At 37.8% G+C, this 10,791-nt stretch overlaps 1 protein-coding gene across 1 annotated transcript in view; it reads left to right on the top strand.

Moving 5' to 3' along the window:
* Positions 1-7,412: 7,412 nt before the first annotated feature.
* Positions 7,413-10,791, top strand: part of LOC110678733 (serine proteinase stubble) — a 75,946-nt gene continuing 72,567 nt past the window's right edge. Inside the window, exon 1 of the mRNA XM_021852001.1 lies at positions 7,413-7,674. The gene's annotated coding sequence lies outside the window, so the exon portion shown is untranslated. The remainder of the gene's footprint in view (positions 7,675-10,791) is intronic.

Below are 10,791 nucleotides of genomic sequence, written 5' to 3'. Positions count from 1 at the left end.
AATAATACGTTATGGATTTTCATATAGAAGTAAAATTTTTCAATAGTAGTTCAATACCTCAAGCAGTCCTCAATAGCTATCGAATACCTCAATAAGGTAATTTAAATAGTTTTAAACAATATTTTTAACACCATAATAATACTAAATTAGGGTGTTGGCTACTGAACAATACCTAATTAAGGTATGATACTTGCGAGTTATTTGTTCCTGCTCGGGTACTAGGGGATCTCTCCCTACAGTTAACTCATTTGCTTCTATTGATCAGAAAAAAAAACTTGAACACAATTCACAGCATGCTATTGCTATGTGGAATGAAAGATCATATAGAGACTTCTATGCCTTGATTTTGCAAAAGAGTGAAGTGGGGCAAAAGTTTCTGTTTGAGATTTGAAGCTAAATTTAAATATACAGTCATCTCTCCCTTACTCGATATTGAAGGGACCATCGAGTTAGGGAGGTATCGAGTTACAGAACACAAAATCAAAGCATCTGCGTTTCAAGGGACCATCGAGGTAGCCATGAAAACCAACTTTTACTATGGTTCTCTAACTCGATATCGAGATACGAAATATCGAGTAAGGGAGAGATGACTGTATCATAGAGAGTAAGAAAAAATATGGCCGTTTGTCGTTTTTAGACGTGAAAATAGTGATTTTTGGTCAAACTTTCGTTGCATGGAACAAAATAAAATTAAAATCTCATTCGAATTTTTATGGAAGAGCGTTTCTAAGCTCGTCATAGGAATGCGTTGAGTTGTAAAGTTTTCACATGACAGTTTGCAAGCCGTTTTTGGCCCATAGTGGGGCAAAAGTTCAGGGTGGTTCCCAATAGAATCTAGTTGTATTGAGTAATGAATAACGAATTAAACTAATCATAATACTTATGCCTGTAGATTCTTCTACACTACAAGAACATGTTTAGTATATCCTTGACTAAATAAAAAATGTAAACGAATAAGTTATTGTAAGAATAAATAAACAAATAACAAACTGCAATAAAAAAAATGTGTAGCCAAAATCGAAAAGTACAAAAATTAATCGGACACTAAAAATAAATAATTGAATATGCTGGTTAAAATAATGTATAAATGTTTTTTCATTGAGAAACACCACCCATCCCCCGGAAACTAGGGCCTGGCGTGAAAAAGAAATGACGAGAAACTTAGACTGCATGTAGAATATAATTTCAAAATTTCTGAATGATCAATGTTTCACAGGTAAAAGCAATATGACCACATTGCTCTATGGGTCAGGGACGCAGTTTGGCGTGACAAAATCAATAACTCGTTAACGAAGCAGTTCCGGCATTTGGTATTTTAGGCAAAGTTTTTTCTAACAAAAAGGACCATCTACTGACATCGACGGATAGTTAAATCGTCCGTATAGGTGGCGCTATAGTCCAACTTTTTACTGTGACATTCAAGAGACTTGGCATGTTCAGCAAAGTTGATTTTTTCTTAAGAATTATATCAAATATTTTTGTTGAATTAAATATAACAAACAAAAATCCTAGTTTAGAAAATTTTAATAATACGACGCATGAAAATTAAGAAGTAACGAAAAACATAAATAATAAAGCAAATGTTTAAGCCTCAAAAATCCAAGAGTGTAAAAAATTGCAAGCTCAAATTTTTTAAGCACCCTCCCTGGTATAGTACTAATGAGTTAAATAGAATATCCAATGTTGAAACATGAGCACAAATGATAAATAAAATTATAATTAATTTAAAACAAGAATGGTTGCAATCTTCTATTGCCACGATTAGTGCGTTATATATTTAGGTTAAGTTATTTGAAAGCGTTTTTGAGCGTGAAATCAACTCACCTGTAAAAATTCTGGACTGCAAATGAAATGCAATACGTTGTCAACAAAATGTTAATGAAAGTTTAATTTTGTTTTACCATATTAGGATAATAGTGTTGTCTAACACAGAACAACTAGATATAAAAAAAATAATGTAATGCTCGAATAAAAATAATAAAAGAATAAAAAAACATTTAGTCATATAATTCTTGAATGAAGTTTAAACAGTATCCGCTCATCAAATGAAAAAAAAAGCTATTTCGAAAATTCTCGACGGATTGTCTTTGTTTTAGTTGAAATGGAATCGACTGGATGTCTTGTTTCTCAGCCATCACTACGAACGTCATGTGAGAACTAAATTAGTCGCTGAAACCAGAGGCCTCAGGTATTTTTTTTTTTTTGTTTATTTATGAGACCTTCTTATAACCGGCAGAAGCAAGCTCAATTTTATGTTTCTTCTAAATCGTCGAAATTTTTTTATTAAAATTCATCATTTCAAAATGCGTTAGCAGACGGTCAGATATGGTCAAGGGAATCATTTGAAGGATATTGGCCGATTGTACCCCATTAGGCACAAAGTCGTTTGACATAAGGTCGTTTGGCATCAACTCGTTTGACATAATGAGGGATTTAGAATGAATGTCGGCATTTTTTGAAGTTTTTACCGAGATCAACACCAACGAGCCTATAGCAAAAATTCTTGGTAAGTTCTCGACCCGGCTAGAAACCTAGTGTCTTAAAAAATGAGAAAATTTTGAAACTTCGACAATTTTGTCACAATTCTTCTATTTCTAGGTGGTCCATACCTTTCAAATGATTTTGCTCGATCATGTTTGAGCTGCTTTTTTTAAATTATAATGTCAAATATCCAAATTTGCCAGTTGAGAAGAAAAATAACCTTTTTCGAGCCGGTTCCGCGGGGGTCCCATAAATAATTAAAAAAAATACTCAAGAACCAGAGTTGGGAAACATTATGAAATTAAAACTACAGTAGCCAAGCAAAGGCAATCACAGTCAACGAAGCCACTGAAATTCACGCCTATCACTGCTGTAAGCAAACTGCCTTGAAAGTAGCAAAATACCTGTTGCTAAGAGCAATTTAAAAGTACAGTTGAAAAATGTTCTATTTCCTATTGCATTTCCCGCATTTACAGCCTATAATGACATTTTAGATTAAGAAAATTCGTGCACTCAAAATATACTATTTGATGTGATTCGCGCTTTTAAACAAGGTACTGTAGTCAGGAAAGCCACGCGAGTTCCGCAAAATTCAGGCCTACTATTATTACCATTCCCAGCGCTGCCAAAGCAGGTCCAATATTTATTTTAGTTTTGACCTAAGACAAGACGTGTCAGGTAAAAGTACAAAAACGAAATCAATTTCCAGTCAAAAAATACCACTTCTCATTGGTCGTTTTGGCAAAAGCATACTTTCACATCGTTGAGTTGAATTGCAACAGTGCTCACCAAAAGCTTGACAAATTTTATTGAAATCTTTTTGCTTCGAAACTATTTACATTCGATGTTAAGTTTATCGCTTGTGCTCCTACAATGCTAAAATTAATACAAATGATTGTCTTTAAAAATATCGCCGGTTTAGAAATAAACCTGATTTTTTGAAAAGCTTCACTATTGCATTGAATGAATGAAGCGGGCAAAACACAACCTTGATGTTTCAATTTGTTCACAAGATTTTCTTGATAAGGATACTGGTAGCATTGGCTTTTACATCGTCAAGGCTATCGACTGAAAAACAACGGGGCAGTCTTAGTTGAGTTGACACGTCATGTCCTAGGTTCTGACCTGGGATGGAGGCATAGATACTATACACGAAATATGAAACTACTTTTTTTTTTCAAACTGCAAGATAACTCCAACTTGCCTACAACAATTAAGACAGGTTTGATGAAAATCGCTAGTTTTCTTTTGTTGTGCACCTTTGATCTTTCCGGACACACATGGAAAAAGGGCAAACCTTTTCTAGTCATTCAATATTCCCTTCTATTAGAAAAAGTAAATACATGCATGTTTCAATATTTGAAGGTGCTCTCGTAACCCTATAGTGCATGAATTGATAGGGGAACATGGTCCAATTCGGACCTAGTAACAGTTTTTTGGCCATATCTTTTCAGCATGATGTACGGCATGAAAAGTTTTATGTATTCTTGAAACCCTGATTTATCGCGCGGACTTTTCTCTCAGAGAGTTTTGTGATATCTCCTACCAGGACATGGCTAGACATGTTTGAACGAAGTTCTGCAAAAGGTCCGAATTGGACCAACCCTGTTCCAATTCGGACCCCCCATGTTCTAATTCGGACCACCTTATATTTTATCGTTTTTTGCTATAGTAGTTATAAAATAAAACACCGATTTGTTTGATATCAAAGCTTGTTGAACTTCTTCTATAAGCGCAAGCAAAACAAATTACTTCAATGCGTGAAAAATTCCAATTTAGTTCGAGTCAGAACCAGCTCAAGTAAAATGAGAATTTTATTGAAAAACATGGGTGAAATCTGAAAATAATTCAAAATTTAGTACAGTGAGCTTTCCCTAATTCGATTTTAAATTGAACATTGTGTATTGGACATATCGAGATAAAGAAAATATTTTTTTTAAATTATGGAGCTTTTTGTTATTTTGACAAAAAACATTATAAAAAGCCATTTTTGCTTAAATGCTAGTTAAATTTCAACAAATATAGAATCATATCAGTGACGGACTTAATGTCGTGGTTGGAAAACACGCCTCTCACGCCGAGGACCTGGGATTGAATCCCATCCCCAAGGGTAGTCACGTATGATATAAAAAGTTATTGTGGCGACTTCCTTAGGAAGATAAGTAAAGCCGTTGGTACCGAGATGAACTAGCTCATGGCTTAAAATCTCGTTAATAAAGACAGAGAAAGAGTGAGAATCATGGCATGAAAATATCAAGTTGAAAAGGTTAACTTGTTCGGGAAACTGAAGGGGACAGCATCGAATCTTGGGACATCGAGTTTTGTTTTATGTTTCGTATTGCCATACAAATTTGGAACGCAGTATCCAAAAAAGGCAGTGGTATTAATAGAGATTCTTTTCAAGTAGCTGATTTATTGATTTCTTTTTTTTTTTGTGGACTACCGTATTTCATAGATTTTTCGAAGACTTTTACTTTTCGCAACAGGAACAAAGGCACCATCCATCAATATAAAAACTTCTGTGATTTTCTGGCAAGTCGAGAAGACTTTCACGGATTGGAGCTTTTGAAATAGACTTCGTTCGTTGAAAAAGCAAGAGGTCCGTATTGAACCACATCAAAAGGTCCGGATTGGACCAATACACATTTTGAAATGTTCAAACTAGTTGAGCACAAACAGTGCGTAGACATTTCAAAACCATATGGTCAAATGAAAGCTTAGGCTTGGGGGATTCGATTATGAAATAACACAGAAAGATTGGAGAATTATTGTCAACTCCAGAGGCTTGGAAATAATGCCAATCGATAGCACACTAGAGCACTTCAAAACAACAAACTAACATAAAAATCAAACGAATGAACTGGAAGGCGTCAAGTGTTTTGTGTTAGATCCTAGCCAGACGGTGGGTAGAAAAACGATACACACGATCTTTACAATAGCGCCAGTATTGAGAAATGTTTGATGGTCTGAATTAGAACAAGGTCCGAATTGGACCACCTTCCCCTATTTATTCGAATTTTATAGTTTGGATAAAATGCGAAAAATATGTTTATATCAATTACGGCGCTTTTATCATGTTTGTCCATTGTTTAAGAACCCGACTCACAGTGAAATTTTGTGACAGCAGAATCTCGGTTCACTATTATGTACAGAAATTTAGTATCGAATTCTCCCTCCCAGGTTCTGACATGACGTTCGTAGTCAAGACTATAGAAACAAATTTAAATGGAATCATAGTTATATTAATCACGGTGTCTTTTTTATGTAACTTTATAACAAAAAAAAATCGGCATTTCTCCGATTTGGACCGATGATAGCGAAGACCTTCCTCTTTCATTTGCTGCTAAAATCAAAATGATCCATTGGGACGTCTAGTGCAACTTAATTTGTTTTTATGTTTTGTTAAAAAAGACGTCTTCAGCACATAAGCTGCACAGACTGAACGATCACTAACATTAGGCAACAGACAACACGAAACACCCAGTAGCCCAGCGATGAATTTTTCGTTTGACGAAAAGTTTCCACCGACTGGAGCGGGAATCGAACCCACACCTCGTGGCACAATACGCCTAGACGACTGACGCCGCTAACCGCAAGGCCACGAAGCCCACACTTGTTATTTGTAATATCATTTTATTACACTGCAAATCAATAAATTTAGGTAAATTGAACTGTTGAAACGGATTTAGATGACAATGTTAGTGTCAATATCTTGTAGATTATACTCTAGAGTCTAGACCTAAAAATTCACAAGTATGGGTACGAGTAGCTCCGTCTCCTTTGCTTTCATACATTGTTGAAATTTGTATTTCTTTCACAACTAAGTATGCCAAACAATCTCTTTTAAAAATTGGTTTGTATTTCAAAAGCAATATTCATCTTCCTGGCTTGGTTTAGGGACAAAAGGTCGAAAATAATTTGGCATAAATGAAATAAGAATGTTAACCTTTATTCCTCTTCAACCTTTTGTCCTTTCGACATTACGACATTCGACCTTCTGTCCTTTCGACCTTTTGTCGTAAATCCCAGAATATTGACAAGTTCTCATTTGTGACGCAATACAACATTTCATAAATTCAGTATTCCAACCCAATTGCCTGCATAATGTTGACACAATTTTCTTTGTTTGTTGTGGAAATTGACAGAACATTGTTTTCGTTTGCTATGGAAAAGGAAACACAAACAAAATTGCTTACGAATACACTCTTTCTTGTTAAATTCATGTTAGAAAAAGTGCAAATGAATTCTAACAAACATGGATATGTTTCATTCATAGAAAATCTATCGGCGAAAGAGCTATCGTGAGATAGTGTTCGTAACATTTGGCTTGGAGACCTCAACAAGATGTTGTCATGTTTTATTCTGCCATAGTTTTAACTGGGTTGTACGGAGTTCTAATACTATAACATAAAACATAAATAAATCCAATCATGTTGGAAAACGTTACTCAAAAACCACGTGTACATGAGCTTAGTAACGAAAATTGCCAACTCATACGAAGCTTGAACAAACATCTCAGGAGAATCAGAACAGTTTCTGATCACACCAAAAAGGAAAAAAAAAACGAATTTTAGTGCAACGAAAATTGTTTGTCATTTAAATCCAGCAGATCTCAAGTACTATGTTTTGTACAGCTATGGTGTGTTCGAAACTTATAAAAGCGCCAACTCGAACGTTTTTTGATAGGAGATTAGGCCTATTGAAAGGCTTAATGAAGTCAACAAATCAATATTAGATATTCGTGATTCCATTTTGAAACCATTTGATTTGATTCCATTAGATGCATATAATCGTACAGTTCACAGCATAATTCACTCATGATCGAAGACCCATCTTTCACGCTTCCAAGCGCGTGGGACTTATAAATCTTCGGTTCGTTGCCTTTCTTCAAGTCTTCCGTTTTTGCTGCTCCCTCGGAGGCTTCCGATTATTCGCGATCGTCAGTCTTCAACCGCAATTCGTTCGGTACAGACGTGGAAGGTACAGGCAAAAACTCCGAGAGAAGTGAAAATAAACGTAACGTAGAAAGTGACCACAGCGGGGAGATACAGTTTCGAACTTTGGGTGCACTGTAACTTCTTTTTCTCCTAGTGTAAGTGTCAAGTGAAAACGAAAACAGCGCTTTCTATTGTATCGCACGTTTGCCAAAAGTTACTTAGTTCAACCGTTGAAGCCGCACGTCACAGTTTTGAGGTAAGGGTATTTTGAATATTGATACACAAGCGTGTAGAATAGAGCCATTTTGTAGATGTGGTCAGTAATGTAGAGCATGAGCTTTACCTACTTTTGAACGTAATTGATGATTACATGAAACGATCGGTATAAATCTAACTGAAATCAACATTTCGAACGCTGAGTGTGCTTACCGCCTAAAAAAACTTCTAACGGTTCACAAAACGTGTCGGTGAAAAAAAACTCTTTTGCTCAAGTGTAAGTCCATGAATGATCATCAAACTAGCAGTAGTGCAAAATATAAGTAGTGAATGAATAAGAGCACCAATGGAGAAAGATGATCGATATCCCAAAGGAAAGCATAATGGAACATGAAAGCGGTCCAAAACAAAACGGTGTGTAGGTGAATGGTGCCCTCCTACCTGTTGTGTGATGAGCAAAGCGAGCAACAACAGCTACCTTTATCGCAAAATAATGAATTCCCACCGAAAGTGTACACGATAAAGTTTGGTGAACTATAAGGAACGGCGATTTAATCATTAAATGCGTGTGATGCAATACGATTTGCGCTATTTTCTTTGAGTACTTTGCGGTTCGGTATATGATATGCAATAAGTTAGCCAAATCCTAATGAAAATACAGGTCGGACTCGATTATTCGGGGACTCGATTATCCGGACTTTGTTTTTTGATGTTCTTGTTTTTCAATTTTTATGCATATATCTAAGATAATTTGGTATTGCAATACACAATATGAATGGTTTTGCCGTATTTAATAAATAGGGGTTTGAAAAAGTGATTTTTTGTGTATGCGGGTCAAAACATTTTTTTTCTTGTAACGATCACTACTGTTCCTAGAAAAAAATTCTGGCTACGCCACCGCATCATATAAATAAAATAACGAAAAAAGATAATATTAAAGTTCTTTTATCAAAGATAACAATTTTTTTCTTAGTGATTCGATTATCCGGAGTGAAAAAAAAAAATCGATACTCCAGATAATCGAGTCCGACCTGTATCAATAAAATACAATAGATTGTATTGCAACAATACCATATTTTCCAACAGGTCGACCATAAAACAAAACAGATACCTCCATCCTTATCCCGGCACATTTCGGCTCGCGGCACAAAGCCTTTGCGGGATGCATTGAGTTTCTTGTAGAACTTACGTGTTTCTTGAGAACGATACAGCTGCTCCATCTCTTCGCACTCCAACTCTTCCAGGCGCTTTTTATCCCGGAATAGATGGGTTTGCTGTCTTCGCTTCTGTTTGTATCGTTCCACGTTTTGACGGGTGCCTTGCTGCAGCATCATCGCCCGCGCTGCATTCTTCTCGACCAAAACCGTCTGACACTCTTCGTCGAACCAACCGTTCCGTCGATTTCCTTCCACGAACCCCATGGCACCTTCCGCTGCGTTATTAATAACTGCTTTGAGACTACTCCAGCAGTCCTCAAGAGGAGCTTCGGTGAGCTCCCCCTCTTCCGGCAACGCTGCTTCAAGGCTTTGCGCATAATCAGTTGCGACTTCGGATAGCTTGAGTCGTTCCAGATTGTACCGTGGCGAGCGTCGCTACCGAATGTTGTTCACAACGGAGAGTCGTTGGCGCACTTTAACCGTCACTAGGTAATGGTCCGAATCGATGTTTGCGCCGCGATAGGTTCTGACGTCGATAATGTCCGAGAAGTGTGTTCCATCAATCAAAACGTAGTCGATTTGCGATTCAGTCTGTTGGGGTGATCTCCAGGTGTACTGATACGGGAGACTGTGCTGGAAGTAGATACTACGTATGGCCATGTTTTTGGTGGCGGCGAAATCAATCAGTCTAAGGCCGTTTTCAGTCGTAAGCTGGTGAGCGCTGAACTTCCCTATAATCGGTCTAAATTCCTCCTCCTGGCCAACCTGAGCGTTGAGATCTCCGATAGCGATTTTGACATCATGGCTTGGGCAGCCATATTCACGCTCCAGCTGTGCGTAGAAAGCGTCCTTATCGTCTTCGTCACTTGCTAGGTGAGGGCTGTGCACGTTGATTATGCTGATATTGAAGAAACGGCCTTTGATCCTCAACTTGCACATTCTGTTGTCGATTGGCCACCACCCAATCACGCGCCTCTGCATTTCGCCCATCACGATAAAAGCTGTTTCCAGCTCATGTACGTTGCCGCAGCTCTGGTAGATGGTTTAACCATCCCTATACGCATGTACCGTTGACCTTTTCCAGCAAACCTTCTGCAGTGCTACGATGTCGAACTTGCGGAACCCTCAATAATTCGGAAAGAATGCGGGTACTTCCCAAGAAATTGAGAGACTTACAGTTCCATGATCCGAGTTTCCAATCGTTAGTCCATTGTCGATGCCTGGGTCTATGCCGATTGTTCCGGTACGGATTTACATTGTATGCTTCCTGTACTGATGATTTTTACGGCTGGCTTGTAAGGCCTGCACCAACCCCTGTCTCGCCGGAGGATCATCGTGCACAGCACTGTTTAGAGTCCCACGCTGGCACTAGGACGATGATCAGCCGCTCCTAACATGGCGAACAGACGCTGTTTTGAGCCATCCCTAACATGGAGAACAGACGCTCTGATAAGCTACACCCTCAGAAGAGAGGAGCCCCCCTTCTCTGTCAGCATACGACCAAGGTCCCACCAGGGTTGATTACCCGATCTTCCCTACGGTTACTCGAACCCCAGGGGGCACCACGGGGAGGTAGGGATAAGAGTTACTGGACAAGAGGCTAAGAACTACAGATGGGGTCTATTTTATACCTGCAGGTACGCGAAGTACCAATGGTACGCATTGTCCAGTCATTTACCATCCCAAAATACCACTATTCACTTAATTAAATGTCATAGCACGTCAAGTTTTTGAGATATTGGCTGTCGAAAATGCAAAATTTGACTATTTCAGCCAAGTTGCATGCAAACTTTTAAAAAACATCTGTAACTTAAATTAATTAACTCATTACGCGTGGTAAAGATGGACAAATTATGGGTGAAATTATGAAAAAAATCCACGTGCTCGGCTGGGATTTGAACCCAGGACTCTTGTATGCTAGACGAGCGCTTTACCAACTAAGCTACCGAGCCACTTGGTGACCCAATAACTGAGTTGGTTACAAGTTTAGAATTCAAATC

The sequence above is a fragment of the Aedes aegypti genome, chromosome 3 (genome assembly GCF_002204515.2).
Source record: "Aedes aegypti strain LVP_AGWG chromosome 3, AaegL5.0 Primary Assembly, whole genome shotgun sequence".
NCBI lineage: Eukaryota > Metazoa > Arthropoda > Insecta > Diptera > Culicidae > Aedes > Aedes aegypti.
This window is presented reverse-complemented; position numbering and strand designations above follow the sequence as displayed.